Here is a 19,818-nt window from a genome sequence, read left to right on the forward strand (position 1 = left end):
GTCTGCAGGTAAGATCACAATATCCCTGTTGCTCCTCAAACTGTCTATACATTTCTCCTCAACCTTAGATAGATTATTATGAAAGTTCTTATACTCACAAGGATTGAAGTGTAGATCTTTGAGAACATTCGATTGAAAAATCATTACAATCAGTGACATGGAGGGCATAAAAGTATATCCACAAAATCTAAAGCCTCTCTGTGTGTTAGTTGAGGTGTCTTCAAAATATAGCCTTAAGTTTAACAAATGGCAAAAATTAATCACATCCCGAGCCAGAGTATGTTCAGGAACAAAAACAAAAAAACAGGTACAAAGCTTTGGCCCTTGTTCAAGATCTTTATTTCAGTTTCAGAAAGAGTTACAGAAGAAATATTATTCAAATTCATGCAGGTGTCTACCTTTGTGTCATCAATTTGAGAAGCCCTTCCAAACCATTGTTGCCCTTATGTTTTCTCCCCCCTCTCCGGATCCTTACCCTAAAGGGAGTGACACGTTGTTTCATTTGGGGTGTGGTGACACTTCTGTGTGGCCATCATCGACCTTGGTATTGAATGATGATTCATCCCCTGAGGTAGAAAGAATCCCTGTTTCTTTTGAGAATGGGTTTAGGTCTCTTCCGTTTAGGAGTAAATGATTTTTTTTATCAGAAATCATAAATTTAACATTTTTGGAAATATCAAATGGTCTACCTTTCTCATAATCACCTACATCCCTATTACATGTTTTCATCTTTTTTCTTTGAGTAATTTTTCCAACTCAAGTAAATCACTACTAAGCTGGTTCACACAGGATGTATAACAAGATAAAGTCTCAAATGCATTGAGATCCTGATATAAACCTTCAGCCTCCTGAGTACCTTGTTGAACCATGTATTCATAATAAGCAGCTAAAGCATCCACACAACCCATGTAAGCCTGCTGTTGTACCTGTGTCCATTGTTCCAAAGGCAGATGGTCAACAATGCGTACCAGGGGTTGCAACTTGACTCTGAGTCCCCTAGGTGTAATTTGTTTGTATTGGTAGGCTTTAAAAAGCTGTAAATGCCACACATTAGTTCTCAATTTTTTCATGTTTTTGGTCAGTTTAGAGAAGGCCACCTTGCATTGATTAGTTGGATCATTCTCTGTAAGGTTAACCCTATTGGTTAAATTAGCAGAGCCTAAACCAAATACCTCCAAATCATCCAAATCAGATGACAAACTTTTAATAAGGGAGGCCAAATCCATGTCAGAAACATATATTACTCAATGATAATCAAAATATAAAATAGCCAGACTAGCATCAAACGGAAAGGAAAACCAAAAGTCCTCAGGTATACTCTACAACAAGGCAAAAAGAACACATATATAATGCAATTATAATGTCACACTATGTCCCAGACCAAGAGACCCACAATCATACCAATATTTTAAAATATGATACATCAGCATAAGCACATGTACAGCCAAAATTCAACAAAGGAATCAACATTCAGTGGTCCCCACATGTGGTAGGGTATTCACCCCCTGAGACCTTATAATGTAGTGATACAATAAATAGCCCTTGTTGTGAGTAACCATTCCAGTCCTTATCAGCTAGTTATATAATCACAAACAATGCTACGTATCACTGGAATCCAAAAACCAGCAAGATAGACTTTCTAATATAATGGACCCAATCCAAATAAAGTTGGCTGAAACATGTGAAAGCATATATCAAGAAAATATGTATAAAGAAAAAATATATTCCCAACTGTGTTGAATCTTAAGGCTGGGACAAAAGTGTAACTAAATAAATATAAAAAATACCCAAAACTATTAGTAATTCCCTTCCAAATCATGAGGGTCTGGCTGTCCCCCTCAATATATCATAGAAAATCTATGCAAGGCGTACCTTCTAAATAATCATCCAGACCTAATAATCTAGTAGTCAAATCTACATCGAACAGCATGAAGCATCAACTCTCATTGCAAAAATAATACCAAAAACTAACCCTATATATGCTCATAAAAATATGGGTCAAACCTGGGTTCAAAGTCATATATTTGTATATTTGTCCACATACCAACCTATCTGTACAACCCAATATAATAATACTCAATTTCCAATATCTGTGGTTAACAAATATAAAGCCTTGAGTATAGCTCAACCCAAATAATGTCTCAATGCTGTATTTAAATTACCATGTTGATTCCCACATACAATTAGTAGAAAAAGCATAAATATGTTAATTATTCAAAAACATCCCCATACATTCAGATTAAAGTGTGGCCCACATAGATATATATGCAAATTAGATAAGTATTCAAATTATGTTAGAGTTCTTATTGGTCATCAGTTTGACATGTAAAAATCACTGTTAAAGGAAAATAAAAGTCCATTCAAAAGATATATTGTCCAGAAAAATACAGGATAAACAGAGCAATCAAGTAGCTTTGTTTGTGACCCAATGATCGCAAAAGTTGAAATAGACACAAAGCCGTAGCTCCATACAAAACCGAATAACTCTGGAAGTCAATAATACCTTCGTATATACTAAGGCCCAGATAGATATGATCAGCATCCAGTCCCCGTAAAGATATAGAAGTGGAAGACGTGATGAAAAACATCTATAGTATAATATAGCCCAGTCCTGCACAGTGTTTAAATACTTGAGACCATATGTGTTATAACAGCCATATCCTCCATCTGACTATGGTGCCTAAAAGAAAACATGTAGCTCCACCAAATAGTAGCAGCTGTATAAGTGTCAACACCCAATTTATGTCCCACAAAAATCAATGGTCCTAAAACTGGACCAATGTACATATAATCAAAACACAACTATGAGGCCAACACACACTGCTAGTGATAGTAATCACACACTGCCCCAATAGTCAGTAATATCAAGAGAGGAAGGGACCAATTTAGCCCCCACAACACAATACCTCAATGTATCAAATTCTGTTATGTTGAAATCTTTAGGTCCAAATAAGTATAGGTGCCATCCGGTCACTGATAGAAGTATTATTGAGAGCAAAAAAAATGACCAAAACCTCAACAGTTTGGATACATAAGTAGTTGAAACTAATAAGCAATATGTGTTGTAGCCAATCCCTCTATACGACTGTCATACCTGAAAATAATTAAAATAGAAAACCCCGAAGGAAGCTAGTGCAGATGTGATGAAATAATCCAAATAACCAAGCGATAGCTGTAAAAACCGTAACGTTAGCACTTTTATTAAACAAGAACTTTCCGTAGGTTTAATAACCCACCTTCCTCAGACAAAATACCTGAAAATAACTGTATCCCCAAAAGGCCATAAGCTCACATCCAGTACTGTTACCAACCATATGAAGCACCTACAGTTAAATGGAAGAGACGAAATAATCCAAAATATGAAAATAAGTCATTCAAAAACACACACAGCACAGTGCCTCAATACACCACACCTTACACCATTAGGTCCCTGGGCCCAAATGAGTATAAGTACCATCATCCAGTCACCACAAAAGTGTAAATGATAACTGAAGTGACCAAATCCTCCACATTATCAGGTGAAAAAATCAAATGAACAGTTTGTATTACAAAAAACAGTACCTTCATCCAGTGGTTAGGCCTGAAATAGTTGTATGCCCTGACCGTTGTAAATAAAAAACAAATGCCAGCAAACTAAATACTCTCTACAAAGTCCAATGTCACTAAACAAAATGGAATATAGGCAGGATCTAGTCAGCAAAAGACAAACCCAATGGGAAGTTGAAAATAAGCGTCTGCCATTGTTAATGATGGCCACACAGAACGCCAACAGCGAGAACCAAACGAGGCAACTCTAAAGTCAGTCCAACCCACACGTATGTACAACAGGGATATTGTGATCTTACCTGAAGACAAAGGAGGTGCAGTTGTGATACAAGATTGGGTTTCTTATTGTGGGGAAGCAAAGAAACAGTTAGAAGATGGTAGATACTATATGGCTATGCCATTAGATCCTACTAGGAGGTTTAAAGTAGAAATTGACACTGTTTTGGATGAAGCTTAGGAGCAAGGCATCATTACCAAGGCAGACAATTTTCATCTTAAGGTACTTGATCCTAAACAACGGTACCTCTCTCTTCTACCTAAGATCCATAAAGATCTCAAAAAAACCACTGGTTAGGCTGATAGTGGCAGGTAGTGGTTCCTTCAGGACACTACCCAATTTTTGGGTATAATTTCAGAAATGCAACTGGAACAAGACTGGATGCTATGTACCTCTTTGTATACCAATATCCCACATTGGGCAGGGTTGATAGCCCTACAGTATTGGCTGGATATATCTAAACTATATGAACCAGGTTTTAACGCTTTTCTTGTCTGCCTGGCTGAACACGTTTTAACAAAAACGTGTTCTACTTTCAAGACCAATGTTTTTGACAAGTACAAGGAACAGCCATGGTGGCTTCCTTTGCACCCATTTATGCCGATCTGTTCATGGCATATCTGGAGGAGGAATTGGTTTATGATCCTTGTCATAATTTGTATATTAATGAGATTGACATCTAGAGGTGTTATCTCGATGATTATTGGTTGGTGTGGAAGTCTGATGACATTTTTCTGAAGGAGTTTGTTGATTATCTCAATGAGAACAAATGGGGCATAGAATTTAAGGTTACTTTCAGCATGACTGAGATTACCTTCTTGGATGTCCTTGTCAGCAGAAATCCGGATAATACCTTGGATACTAAGATATATAGGAAATTTCCTCAATACAATTCTCTCCTGCATGCCACCAGCTTCCACCCACAACATATCATCAGAACCATCCCAAAATCTCAGTTTTTGAGGGTGAAAAGTATTTGTTCCAACTCCTCAACATTTGATCACTATAAACAAGATTTAATTCACCGAATTATGGTTAGGGGTTACAGATCAGGTGACATCAGCAGGGCTTGCCAATTTGTCTCTAGTCAAGATAGGTCGAAACTATTGGAATACCAGGTACAACCATCAGATACCCAGTCCAAGATAAGATTTGTTATCACTTTTGGTAGGAATACTAATCATTCATGCACACTATCAACAGGAACTGGAACATTTTGTTGGCGGAAAATAAACTGTCTGAGCATTTGGGGGACAAATGTTCTTTTTCTTTCCGCAGGGGCCATACTTTGGGCTCCTTATTTAGTCACTATAAAAGGTTTGATTATAAGGGAACTTCCTTGATCCAACGGACACTCACAGGAGATTCATTGGTGGGATGTGTCCCTTGTGGCCTTTGTTCTCACTGTCATAGGGTGAATAAAATCAAAGAATTTAACAGTAAAAATACATCTACTGTCTTTAATATCACTTTTTTGGTAAATTGCAGTATAAGCTGGGTAATTTATTTGGCCACTTGTACATGCTCTATGTTTTATGTGGGACAAACTTCATGACCTCTCAAATTTAGAATTGGAGAGCATAGGAGCGATATAAGGAATAAAAGGCAGTCCAATGCCCTTTTCAAACACACTTGCAAACACAATACTGCAACATTTAGATTTACGATCATTGATTTTATATTAGGAAATTGTAGGGATAAAGTTGGCTGGCATAATATTTTAAATGTTAAGGAAAAGAAATGGATAATCAAACTGGGGGGGGGGCTTTTCCCTCCTGGTCTAAATGAATGCCTTTAAGCTACCAATGGGAAGTCTTTTGGCACTTGTCTGCAGGTTTATAAGAAGGTCTTTTTTGTCCTACTGTTTGTATTTTGTCTGCCATCCACTGAAGAAGGCTATTGAGCTGAAACCGGTTTGGTTTGCGTGTTGGGATGGTGTTTTTCCCTTCACCCATGATGTTATACATTTTTGTGTATTAAATTGCTATACCACACTTTGTGCTGGCTCTGACTCATTTTGGATTTCATTTGGGACTATAGAGCCTTTGCACTTGCTGTATGTGCAGGCTGGACTGACTTTGGAGGTGTTGATTACTACACAAAGTAGCAGTGTGCATTTCTCAGACATGCTTAAGGCTTATCAGATATTGTATATTATAGACTTAAAGCTTGCATCATTACATATAGATTGGTAGCAGTGGCATGGATTATGAGACCATATCCCCTGCCCATCACATATAATTAGGCTTACTGTGATGTGGATATATTGTGAACTGAACTTGTGTAGTCAGCAAAAAAGGTTTTGTCATCAGAGTGTGTGAATCCTTCAATACACAAAATAAATATATAATGATATACCTTGCACATTACTTAGTTTAACTTTTAGTCAGAGACATTATGAAACAGACAAACATGAGCTCTCTGGTGTATGAAAAATGGCAGTGACATAGCAAACTAAAGAATGCAAACTGGAAGGAATCCAATCTGTAGTTGTCACCAACTATGGAATGATTACTGCCTTGATTGATATTAAGATACAGTCCACTGAACCTGCAGACAGCCAAGTAGATGCTGTGAATGCAGAAAATGCAGCAACACCATTCCCAAATGACCCTTAGAGTACAAATTAAACTACAATGAATAGACCTAGAGATGGAGACAGAATGACTCAAAGCAGCTGTGAAAGAAGTAGCCTGATGATGAATAAGAGTAAGAGCAGTGGGAAAATAGAAGAAGATGGAAAAAGTTAAAAAAGTGTGGTATAGACTTGGGGAAAAAATGCAAGCAGAGATTGTTTCCCCTCTAGAAACAACTATGCAAGTGTAACTATAAATATTTCAGTGAAAAGCTGAGGATGGCATTCCACTCTGCACACAAGGCTAAATCCTTTAACACCTTCTGAGCTCAGTTAGCTTGAACTCGCATTGACACGGAGGGCTTTGAAACAATAAATAACTTTTGCTTCTGACTGGATGTGCATTTATTGTTTTTGCTTTCTAATGTAGATACAAGTGATTGCCATTTTCATTTATGTAATGAAGGGAGAAGTTTTATAGTCTGACCCGACTTTGCCATTGTTGTTTTTTAAATCATAATTTTATGATTCTTTATTTTTACTTATTGATCTTAGAAAAAAAAAAGCACAAATGCTCCATGATCACTGCAGACCACACCTCATATATTTAGAACAAATACATAAGCACTTTTGTCTGTAACTATTACACTTCTTCAGATGATAGAAAGGAAAAGATACACTGCTATTCAAAAACTTTTGAAATCACAGGACACTTTTGTATAAAAAAATTTAAAGCAACGATGTAACTAAAATGCAATAAAGACATTAGTGTTATAAAGGAAAAAATATAAAAAATACAGCAATTTTTATAACAATACCAAACAATAAGACCATTTGAGAATATTGCACATAAATGTGTAATAATTTATTTTAAAAACTTATTTAAAAAAAAACTTCTAATGTTGGCAAACTTTTAATTTCAGTATGCAAGTGATGGATAGAGTCTCATTAGTGAATTAAGATGTAATTGCAATAACAACTATTTTTTCTCTAAAACTAACCCCCAGACCCCCTGGGGTTGTGGGGTTGAAATTTAACTGATCTAACACCATAAATTTAAAATAATGCTCCAAGCATTCACTTAAATGTTTAAATAGGGCATTATTGTCATTTTTGTTCTGATGGCATACTAACATTTGTAAATTCTTTCTATTAACATGTTCAGTCTTTCCTACATAGAACACTGAACAATTCTGACATAGGGCCACATAAACAACCCCTTTAAACATACAGTAGTGTCCAACATTAATATACCTTGTTTCATTTTTTATTACAACATGATCCGCACACAAGATTTCTTTACAAAATTTGCATGAACCACATTTAAGCATTCCTTTCTTCTTACCATCATTGCTTCTTTTAAATGATAATTTCGGCATATTTTTCATACTAATGCCCTTCCTATAAATGGCCAACGGCCCTTTAGAAAAGTTCTTCCTTAAGTCTGTGTTGTCATATACTAATGCCCGATTTTTATTCAACACCCACCTGATGAATTCAGAGTCCAGTGAAAAGGTGGCAATAATAGTACAGGTATACAGAATTTCATTACCAGTTACCCCAGCATCCCTAATGTCAGTAAACACAGTTACATACTGGTTCCGTCTTCTACAGTCCAGCAAGATAGGATGGTAAAAATTAGACCTTGTCTTACTACTCACCTCATTCATAGAGTTGTTAATAAAGGTCTCAGGGTAGCCCCTCTTCAAGAACATATTTTTAAGTGTCTTACATTCTTCAACAACATCATCAAAAAGTTTACCCATACAAGCTGCTCTGATAAAATGTCCCTTAATGACAGTCTTTTTTTTTGTTTGGTGGGATGGGAGCTAGAGTAATGAAGGAAAGAATTTGAGTAAGTGGGCTTTCAAAGAGATCTTAGCTGTTATGTTTTTTTTGTCCTATACTTCAATACTTTTACATCCAGTTATGAAATAGTGTCTCCTCCTACTTTGTAATTGAATGGTAGGAAATTAGTGGTCTAATTAATGAATTCTATAAACTGGTAAATCTTATCCACATCATCCTTCCAAACAATAAATATATCATCCAGGAACCTATATAGAGGTACCAGGAATCCTTGAAGGCACTACTAAAATGTATTTTTTCTCTCATTCTACCATCACCATGTTAGCATAAAGGGGCTCACAAGCTGAGCCCATGGCTGCACCCTTCTGTTGCAGGAAAAACGGGTTTTCAAACATTATAAAACAAACTGAATCCCAGAGACAAAAGTGAAACTGGGGGACTGAGGTGTTTGCTTATGTTCAGTAATAATGTTCAATAGGTATGTGAGGTTATCAGGAGGAACTGGAAGATACTGATAGCTGATGATAACATTAGACGTATAGTTGGTGAGACGCCTAGATTCTGCTTCAAAAATAAGAAGAACTTAAAAACGTTATTGTGCCAGGATAAACACAGATCTGGAGTTAGACAAATTACTTTGAGATGTGGTAATTTTCCTTGTAGAAAATGTAGAGCTTGCAGCTCAATAAATTCCAGCAGTCTATTCAAGCATCTGACTATCTTGAAAACATACAGGCTCAGAGTGTATGTGGATTGTAACACTAAAATGTTATATAAATTGCCACCTGCTTTGTGTGTAATGGATTTTATGTTGGCAAGACCAGCAGACACTTTAAGGAATGAATTCTGTGTCACTTGAGAGACATTAGATTACATAATAAACTAGTGGTCTGTCTCAACATATTGCCAAATACCCTGATCATGTTTTCTTTCATGGCCTTGGATGTTATTGAAGAAAGTTTGAGAGGAGGAGATCTATTCAACAGAACAGAAATTATTGAGACTGGATGGATTGCTGACTTACAGGCTGACAAGTTGCTGGGCTTGAATGGGATGGTCCTTTTAAAGCCTTTATTCAAGGGATGGAAACTTCTGACATGACTGTGAGATTGACAGATAATTACCTTTTAAATCCAAGAAGCTCTGCTGACAAAACATGATCTGAAGAAGGCAACTATTGAAAGCACTTATCCACTTGTATTTATTTTTATTTTAGTTTTAGTCTGAGTTTCATAGTTTTTATAGATTTTATTTATTGTTTGAGTCTATTAAACTAGCTTTCAACCTCCACTGTGGTGGCACAGCTTTACTTTGTTCATAAACACTACAAAATTGTTATGCCAGAATATATCCAAAATTTGAGAGTATAGGCTTACTGTAACTTGAGATAGTTCAGTAAAATTGTGTAAGAACTCAGTAAACCATGTTAGCTCTATGTCATGTGGAATAACTGTATTGAGGACCCTGACATCTATCATCAGAAAAAATGTGGATTCATCAAAATTAAGGTTATTACATTTTTCCAAAACATGCCAAGAATCTTTATATAAGTAGTCAATATTCTGCACATACTTCTTTAAATGTGGTCTAAAACTTTTGCCAAAGAAGAGGTAATAGAACATCTGGCATCTGCGATAGATCTCATAGGTGGGTTTCTTTTATCTTTATTGACCTTGGGTATGCTAAATATTGTTGGTATTGTAGGGTTTTTGATAGACAAAAAGTTGTGTTCATTAACATCAGTTTGTCCTTTTGTTAACATATCATATAAAGCTGTGTATATCTTGTTGCAGGCAATATTAACCTCATTCTTTGAAACTTGGGTGTAAGTACCCTCAAATGACACCCTATAAATTTTTTCTACATACGGTATATTGTCCATTAAGACTACCTCACCCCCTTTGTCTGGCTTCATAACGCAGATGTTAGCCAACTTCAATTCATTTATTATATCCAACTCATTCACAGTGATGCTGGAAAAACTTGGTCCAGCTCTACTAGATATGCTAGACCTGAGGTCCCATTCACACATTTTTTTCAAAACTGTTTAATGTAGGGTGCAGGGGTGGGTTACAAATATTGGCCAATTTTAAATGGTCATTGTTCTAATTTAAATTGTTACCAAACAACAACCTTAGATTCAATTTTCTTATATATAATTTCAGATCCATGAGAGTCTCTGCTAAGTGGGCTTTCCTTACAGCAGCAAAATAGAAAACTTTTTGATAAGAATTCAGCATGTGATTGTTGCATACAGAAAGAACTGTAGTTAAACACATTAAAATTACCAGTACAATTAGTTACTATACAATATTCAAGGCCTCCAAAAACATTAGTGCCTTAGGTCATCTCTTCCATCCTTTCCTCCTTGGTGCCCCCGATCATTCCCACATAGTGAATTGGGGGGATGTGTTGTTGTAATTCTGGCCCAGCCAAGGCCCTCTCTGGGCATGTTATTTGCTCCTCAGTCTCTCTGACCAGTGAAGCAATGGAAAATCCAAAGGGGATTCATGTGGAATTTGCCCACCCTGAAGTAGTTCATCATTGGGCCCTATGTTATGGTGTACTTCTATGCACTGGTTATTCTCCGGAGGCAATCTGTTACCCCATTCCTGTTAAAGAGGGGGTTTCAGATAGGACTTTTTGTCAGCATATTCAAGTTTGTCCCTTTCAAATTTCCCTAGATTCCTTTCCTTCATTTTGTTAATTTGAACATCTATTGAATAGTAAATACGTACATGTTGCACTTTAACTTTTGGCTACAGAACCAGGACCGAAACACAAAAGGCAGGGGTGTATCCATACTTATTAAGGATACTCACACCTCCAGGTTAGTGGCACAGCACAATGCATCAGAGATCATCCATGTGCAGCTAACAATGGGCAAAACTGCAATCCAAATTGTAGCTTGCTACAGATCACCCACTATGGCCCAGGACCCCCATTCCACATTTCTGGAGACATTGGGAAACATGAAGGTCCTACCAAACACCCTAATACTGGGTGATTTCAATTACCCAAACATAAACTGGGAGAACTACTCAAGTACTAACTCCCTTGCCCAATGCTTCCTAGAATTTATAAACTTGAGCGCCCTGGATTAACTGGTCAACACCCCCACCAGAGGGAACAACATATTGCACCTAGTCATCACCAACATGGGCGACTGGTGTTCCACACCGGAGGTCAACCCCTCGCTGGTTAGATCAGGCCATATACTAATCACTCTGGATATCCACATTCTGCCTCCACCCCCAATCAAGGAAACCACTGTAAAAAACTTTTCAAAAGCAAATTTCACGTAACTTAAGACTGAGGTGGAAAGGTTCACAGCCCCCATCCTAAAGGACAATGCTGTCCATCCTGCTGAAACCTTTACAAAAGCATTCTATGAGCATCTGCAGGAATGCATGGATCGTGCTATCCCAAGTAAAACCAAGACTCACTCCTCCAAGAAAAGGAAACCAGTCTGGTGGACCCCTGCCATAAACAAGCTATACAACAGAAGGAGGAAACTAGTACAGAAAAGAGTAAAATCCCAAGAAGGAAAGACATCCCTGATCAGTATCAGCAAGAAACTATGATCCCTCATTAAATAATCCAAGGCTAGTTTCGAAAGAAAAATTGCCAATGACTCCAAAGATAACCACAAAGCTAGTATTATAGATAAGCTCACCAGCTTGAACATAAACCCCTACGTCTTGAGATTGGTTGCCAACTGGCTCATGGATAGAACCCACATGGTGAGAGTTGCAGGCTCTATGTCCAACTCTAAACTGGTTACAAGTGGCATCCCCCAGGGATCAGTCCTAGGACCCCTCCTGTTCGGTATATACTTCTCAGAGGTACAGGCAAGCATAGGAGGACTATGGCTGACCAGGTTCACAGAAGATTGCAAACTCGGGGCCATAATTGATTCTCTGGCTGATACAGTCACCCTCCAGATGGTTCTCTCTGTGATGGTGACCTGGTGTCAAAATCATGGCCTCAAGCTAAATGCCAAAATGTGCATAGTCATCCCCTTTGGAAAAAACAAAGTACCCACGAACTACCACATAGGTGGTAGTCCCCTAAATACAGAAAATGTAATAAGGGATCTGGGGACCCAAGTAGATAGCAATCTCTCCTTTGATAATCATATTGCCAAGGTGGTTAGAAAATCCTTCTATGTGGCCCACCTAATCACAAAAGGGTTCGCATCTAGAACAAAAGAGGTCATTGTGCCTCTCTACTCATCACTCATTAGACCTATCATAGAATACAACGCCCCATTTAGGATGTACCTTACAAGACACCTGCAACAGCTAGAAAGACCAAAAAAGTACCTCATCAAGAGGATTACTGGCCTCAAACAGATGCCCTATGCAGCCCGACTCAAGAAACTCTAGCTGTACTCGGTTGCATACCGCTTACTCAGAGGTGATCTCTGCCTGACATACAAGGCCCTCTCCAACCCAGAATTGATGGACATGCTCCACCTAAAGAAAAAACAAATCCTGGAGAGCCACATGCTCTAGAGATATAAATCTCACCACAACGATAAACAGGACATGCTGGAGGGATAGATGCCTGTCCCAGAGACTCCCTATGCTTTGGAATGATTCCAATATAAATCAGGCAGAGCCCCTCACTAACACTCTTTAAGAGAAACCTTGATGGGTGGATGGGAAACAGAAAATGTACCCCAGGTATCACTGCAGTGGCTCTGCTGAACAGTGGCGCAGGGAACTAATGGCTCTGCTGGACAGAGGCACAGGGAACTAATCTAAGGGGGTGGCGAAAGCCAACACATTCTGGCTAGGCTTATAAATGCCCTTGGGCAGATAGCCTAGTACTTATCTATGAACCTATGAACCTATTAAATTGGTCATAGTTCATTTCCTCCATTATTGTTTTTTCAAGAGAATTGATGTCACTTATAAATCCAACAGTTGTTCTAGTGTTATGTTTCACCAAGTGTTCCAGCAATTAACAACTGTGCTTATCAAACAGCTGCAATAAGTCATTGTGTAGGGGGGAATTGGTTACTAAACCAGTTGGGTATTTCCAGACACTAAGTCCTTTAGAGACCCTGTTAGCCTTAATAGATTCTATAAGATAGGTGTTCTCAAGTTGTAGCTTATGGATTTTCAATAATTTATATTCAAACTCATCAAGGCATTCATGTACTGTATAAGACATTGCAGATGCAATATTATTAGAAAAATCTAATTTTTTTGTAACCATTCATTGAGGAAAAGTTTGGTTAGCTGAGCCATAAATATTCAAGGTGTTACCATTATTTCTGGCAGAACTCTCATTCCTCACTGGCTCCTGAATGGTCCTTGTTCTTCCAGAATTAAAAATAGGGTACAGTTCCATTGGTGCTCTGTCCTGAGAGTTAATGTGACCAACCAGCAGTTGTAATAAATCCACCTTCTATGATAGTTGTTGAACAAGTAGGGTCAAGTTGCCCACCGACCAGCACATCTCCTCCAAATCAAAGTCAGGAAACAAGAGATTGTGAGATGCTTGGACCATTGCAGCCATGCTGTACCAAACAAACCACCAAAGTAATCTAAAGAAACATGAACCAGGAAAACGACCAAAAAGCATAAATGTTCCATGATCACTGCAAACCACACCACATTTATTTAGAACAAGTACATAAGCGCTTTTGTCTGTAACTATTAGACTTCTTCAGATAATAGAAAGGAATGATCAATGCTACTTTTGTCTTCTTTTCATGGACTACGACATCTGGTTTTCTCCCATTTATTTTTTGATCTGCTGGTAATGGGTGATCCCACGTGATATAACCTTTATTATTCTCTATAATGTTTTATGGCTCATGTTTCCAATGCTTCTCAGCTACTTCAGTATTGCAATGTTTGCACAATGCCCAGTGCAACAGTCTTGTCATATTATTATGTCTTTTGGTATTCAGACACTCTGCAGTTAGTGTATCAGACATAGCAACACGATGCCAAACTGCTTCCAGTTCTATTTTACAGAACCTGTATTTGTCTGTCTCTCCCACATGCTCAATGAACTTTGTAAACCAATGTGTAAGCAGTGCACTGTCCTGGACCGCTAATATTAACCTTTCATATTTTGGTTTAAATTCACCTCTCCTTAATTATTCCTGCATTGGATCATGACCAACATGGGGTTGTTCCAGGAGTTTTCTGTACTTGCAACGATATGTATGCCTTTTTCACATGTTTTGCCTTTTCATCTGATCCTTCTCATTTGTTTGCTGTTTTTTTTTTTTTGGCACATTCAATTGCTGTCTGATTTTTATATACTTCTGGTTTGGTTTCCATTCCCACTTCGCACTGATATGCTTCTGCTAAACTAAGCAAGGAAGTCATCTTACACTTGCTCTATTCATGTTTCAAAACTTTCACTATGTTTGGATCTGATGAGGTTAGCAGATATATATATATATATATATATATACAGTCCTACAATTGCAGATCTATACACATAATCATTTTGGAGAGGCCCATACCTCCTTCAGAATGAGTAATATATAATCTTGGAATACACTGATTTTGTTTTATATCATTTGATAAGCGTGATACATTTTTCTTGTTTTCCTGTCCAACTGATGCAGTACATTAGGGGCCAGTCATTCACCCCAAAACTGTAAGTTAGTACAGAAAGAGCAAATTAGTTTATAGCTTGGACTTTGTTCCTGGATGTCAGGGCGGTTTTCAGTATTAATTTTAGTCTTTTAAAATATTCCTTGCTGAGTTTTGTTCACATTTGTTCATGTTTTATTGTTAATTCTTAATCAATTCCCAAATATTTTTACATTCAGGTTCCTTTATATCACATTCATGTCCCAAACTGATATTATCTTTGTGCTGCAGCTTTCTTGATTTAAATGTTACTTTTGCAAGACCAAATGACATTCTTGTATCATCAGTTAAAGTTTTGACCACTTTCAGTTTTGCTTTCAGCTTCTCATCTGATGAACTATATTGTTTTAAATCATCCAAGAAAAAAAGATGAGAAGTCTTTACACTTTGTTGTTTTCTGGGCACCAAATTGTAACCATGACCTAAACTGTTAAGTAGATAGTGTAATGGGTTAAGGGCAGGACAAAAGAGCAGTTGTGACAAAGAATATCCCCATTTGAACTTTTATCCCTGGGATAATAATTTGTCCTTTATCATGGATTAGCTGCAAAGTGGTTTGCCACTGTTTATTGGTCATTGTAATATAGTCAGTGTAGGGTATATCTTACATATCTGTAAGCACTCCTTTATCCATGAATGAGGAATGCTGTCAAATACTTATTTGTAAATTATCCATGCCATTATGGAACAGTATAGGACAGGAAATATAGCTGCAGACTATGAAGAAAATTGCTGTCATGCATATGCAGAAATGGGGCAGCCTGGCATGAGCACATAATAACAGTTACAGCAGATTTCCATCCATTATTGTTTAATATGAAAGAAAGTTAGGGTATTTCATCACTGATACACATGCTATGCCCGGTCTTATCAGATTAATTCTGCAGTTCCAGCTTAAAGGAAGACCCATAGCAGCAGTCTTCCTGGATCTTGCAGTGTATGAACTGAGCAATGTGATACAATTGTATACTGCTGATTAACATTAAGTAGAGGGTAATAGGGGAGTGGACAGAAACTGTAAGAATAGTTGGCAATGTCAAAATATGTATTTGTTCAGCACTCACATCTTAATGCATAGAACTGCTGCAACCAGTTTGTAGCCAAATTAGAGCTGACGTTTGTGGCATGTTTATAGCTGGCATCAAGAAGATATTAGAATTAAAGGCATGGTTGTTTCTGATCTAGGTTTTGTAAGAGATTGTGATAGGTGGTTCATACATTCAAAAGTAAACACTAGACAATCACTCTGCAGACTACTGCATGTCTAGCCAATAACCAGACAGTGACCAGAGGTCAGAATTAAACCATGTGCCTTGTGTTTGGGAGAAGACCCTAACCATTATGCCAACCCAAGCCGCCCTTTTACACCAATACTCCCTTGATGCAGTGTAGGAGGTGCATTAGTGATCTGCAAGGCTATAGATGGGCAAGCAAAGCACCCGCCCCAAAACTATCAACTTCAGTAGAAACTAATCAAGAAATACAGATAAAAGCAGTTTTGCAACATCATGAATACCATACATAACACCAACAAGCAAAAAAAAAAAAAAAAAACTAAAGAAACTGCAGACATATTCAACCTTCTATCTTCAGAATGTGAATACTACACTGTCTTACACAATGTGAACAGACAAGAAAAATGTGACGCATTTACTAAATTAGGAAGGAGGCTCACACCTTGCTTAAACTGGGGATGCTATACTTATAAAAAAGTTCTTTGATACCCCCAGTACCTTTTTGCCTGCCAGAACAGTTACATGATTACAGCATAAACTTTCCATTTACAATATTAATATTAATATTTATAAGATAAAAAAAAAATAAAAAGCAGTTGTAGTATATTGTGTTTTATTACTCACCCAGCTATTCAAACATTAGAGACTTGAGAATAAACTGAAAAGGTCCACAGCTGCCACATACAAAAATAAGCAAATTATTCTCATATTCTGTTAGCATCTTTAGTTATAAATCCTCAGTGACAATCTCCTCTCTCCCCATCTCAGTTATTACTTCATTCTACCCTCTACATTGCTAATACTTTAATATTTAGTAAACATACATACACACACTGAGTATACTTATGAAACTATGCTCAAGTATTAATTTCTGACCTTCACATTAGTGGCACACATTCCACAAGTGATTCTAACTTCTAGAACTTAGGCCATTCTTTTTATATGGGGCAGTTCTTCTTAACATTCAGAGTGTTCCCTCATCACAAAGACAAAGCAGAGTTTATCTTGTGCTTGTAAACCAATGTATTTTATTCATACCTCTCAACCTCTTAGCGCAAGAAAACTGGACAAAGCCTAAAATAATGGGGGTGGGGGATAAAGGACTAAAAGATAGGGACATATTTTAAAAATTGCTTTTATAAACTTAGTTATTAGAATAACAGGATTTGTGTCAGCATGCATTTTCTGAAGTATATGAAGTCTGAAACTCAAATGTATGTCATTATTTAGAGATTTCAGTCTTCCTCAGTGACTAATTTGCCAGAGAACAATGCCCCCTTCAGCAGTATGTCCAAGTTTGCACTAGCACCAAAATGAAATATTCCCTCAACAACATTTTCAGCAGTTTGTCCAACTTTGCACAAGCACCAAAATAAAATGTTTCTCCCAACTCCATCAGCAGTCTGTCCAAGTATACACAAGCACCAAAATGAAATGTTTCCCTCACTGTTTACTCTCAAGTTATTTGAAATAACCCTACTTACTTGAGACACTTAGACTTGTTGTTTTTCTCTGCTCAACAAATGCTGCAAAATGCGCCTTCAGTGAGCTGCGGGATATAGCATTTTTTGAAACCTAAATCTCTCACTGTGGGCACCAATGACATAGCACAAGATACTATATTTCTATTACCTCGGCACCTCCCTCTCTACCTGCACAGTCAATCACAGGTCTTTTGGGGTAGTGTCCAAGCAAGATTATGTAAGTGGGGGTGGGAGGCACAAAGAAGTGTCTCGGATGTCCATTTGACATATGCATGTATGTGTTGCTAGTTCCCTTAAAGGGAAATACATAAATTAAAAATAAAAATACTATATTTTTTATTTTATATTGACAAATTATACCCTGGACTAGTGGCTACATGTAATTTGATTTTTGGGGGGGTGTTAACGGATTTGGGCACTTGGAGGGCACAATTGTTTCTATACCACCTGTAGTACCACCACATCCACACTGAAGTTCTGTAGCCTTACACAGTTTTCTATGAAATGTGATTCAGTGATTTGTGTTTGCAGTTAAGTATGTTTTCTATCAATTATGTCAGCATTTGTTGTTTTTGATGAAATGAGAATAAGATAAAATGAAACATACCCATAAAGTGAAACCGCCGATCATACATTCGCGAAAGTGCTTTTCACTGAAAAAGCACTTTTACGAAAGTATGATAAGATATAGGGAAAATCAGGGGGGAATGGCTGTTGCTGAGATCGTAGTACAGTGGGGATGAGGGAATATTCCCTTTTCCCCACTGCACTGCGATCTCGGAGTGAGAATATAAAAGTAGGGGGGTGTGGGAGGTGCAGGGGGGCTTGCCCCCTGCGTAAACGTTAGTTATGTGTTTTTTTTTTTTTTTTTTTTTTTTTTTTGGTGTTTATTTTGGGGAATTTAGTGAAAGTGCTTTTTCGGTTAAAAGCCCTTTCGCTAAAGTGTGTTCGGAGAATGTGGATTCGGACTATTGAACTTTTGTTCAATAGTCCTAGATCCATATATATATATATATATATATATATATATATATATATATATATATGGCTCTAGAACCATTGAACTTTTAATCTGAATCCACAATCACTGAACACAGTTTAACGAAAGAGCTTTCACTGAAAAAACGCTTTCGTTAAAGTGTGTTTAAAAAAAAAAAAATAAAACATTACTTTTACATTTTGGCAGGGGGACCCCCCACATCCCCCCTACTTAAATATTCTCACTCTGAGGTCGCACTACAGTGGGGAAAAGGGAATTTTCCCTTATTCCCACTGTAGTGCGATCTCCGCAACAGGCATACTTACGTGAAAGTGCTTTTCGGTGAAAAGCACTTTTGCACAAGTATGCCCGGCAGAATCTCTTTCGGTTATGTTGTCTTTCGTTGATCCGTACAGATCCCATATATGTATATATATATATATATATATATATATATATATATATATATATATATATATATAAAACTCCAAAAAGCTCTTGGTGCACGATACAGCAAACCACAGTGCACGGAGAGCAATTAGATCAATAATCCACCAAAAAAATTCTCCAGCACAGAAAAAATATGGCAGCAAAGTAAAGCAAATGGAGTATTTATTTAGAACACAGTCTGCAGCACTGACCAGTTTCGATACATGGCATCATGTGATGACACCATGCTGTGAAACAGGTCTGTGCTGCAGACTGTATTCTGAATAAATACTCCATTTGCTGCCATATTTTTTCTGTGCTGGAGTGTTTTTTTGGTGGATTATATACATATATATATATATATATATATATATATATATATATATATATGTATATATATAAATATATATATAGATATAGTTCCCCTTTAGAAGGGGAAGGAAGAAATTCATATGGCTGAAGTCATATGCTGGAAATTCAGAAGCTCGACCTTCTGAAAGGGAACTACAAAAAAAACAATGAAACACAAAACAATGTTTCTGCAGGGGGACAAGCCCCCCTACACCCCCACCCCTGCTACTTATTTATTCTAACTTCGAGATCACACTACAGTGCAGAAAGGGAAATCTCCCGGTCTGCACTGTATGTCGATCCCCATTCAGAAGGTCGAGCTTCTGATATTTTGAGCATATGGTCTCGGCCATATGAATTTTGAGATTTCAGCCATTTGACCTTCTAAAGGGGAACTATATATATATATATATATATATATATATATATATATATATATGTGTGTGTGTGTGTGTTAAGATACAACCAAACACCCTAATACTTGGTGATTTCAACTACCCTTTAATT

This window comes from Protopterus annectens, chromosome 5.part0 (assembly GCF_019279795.1).
Source record: "Protopterus annectens isolate FY-2018-M chromosome 5.part0, PAN1.0, whole genome shotgun sequence".
NCBI classification, from domain to species: domain Eukaryota; kingdom Metazoa; phylum Chordata; order Ceratodontiformes; family Protopteridae; genus Protopterus; species Protopterus annectens.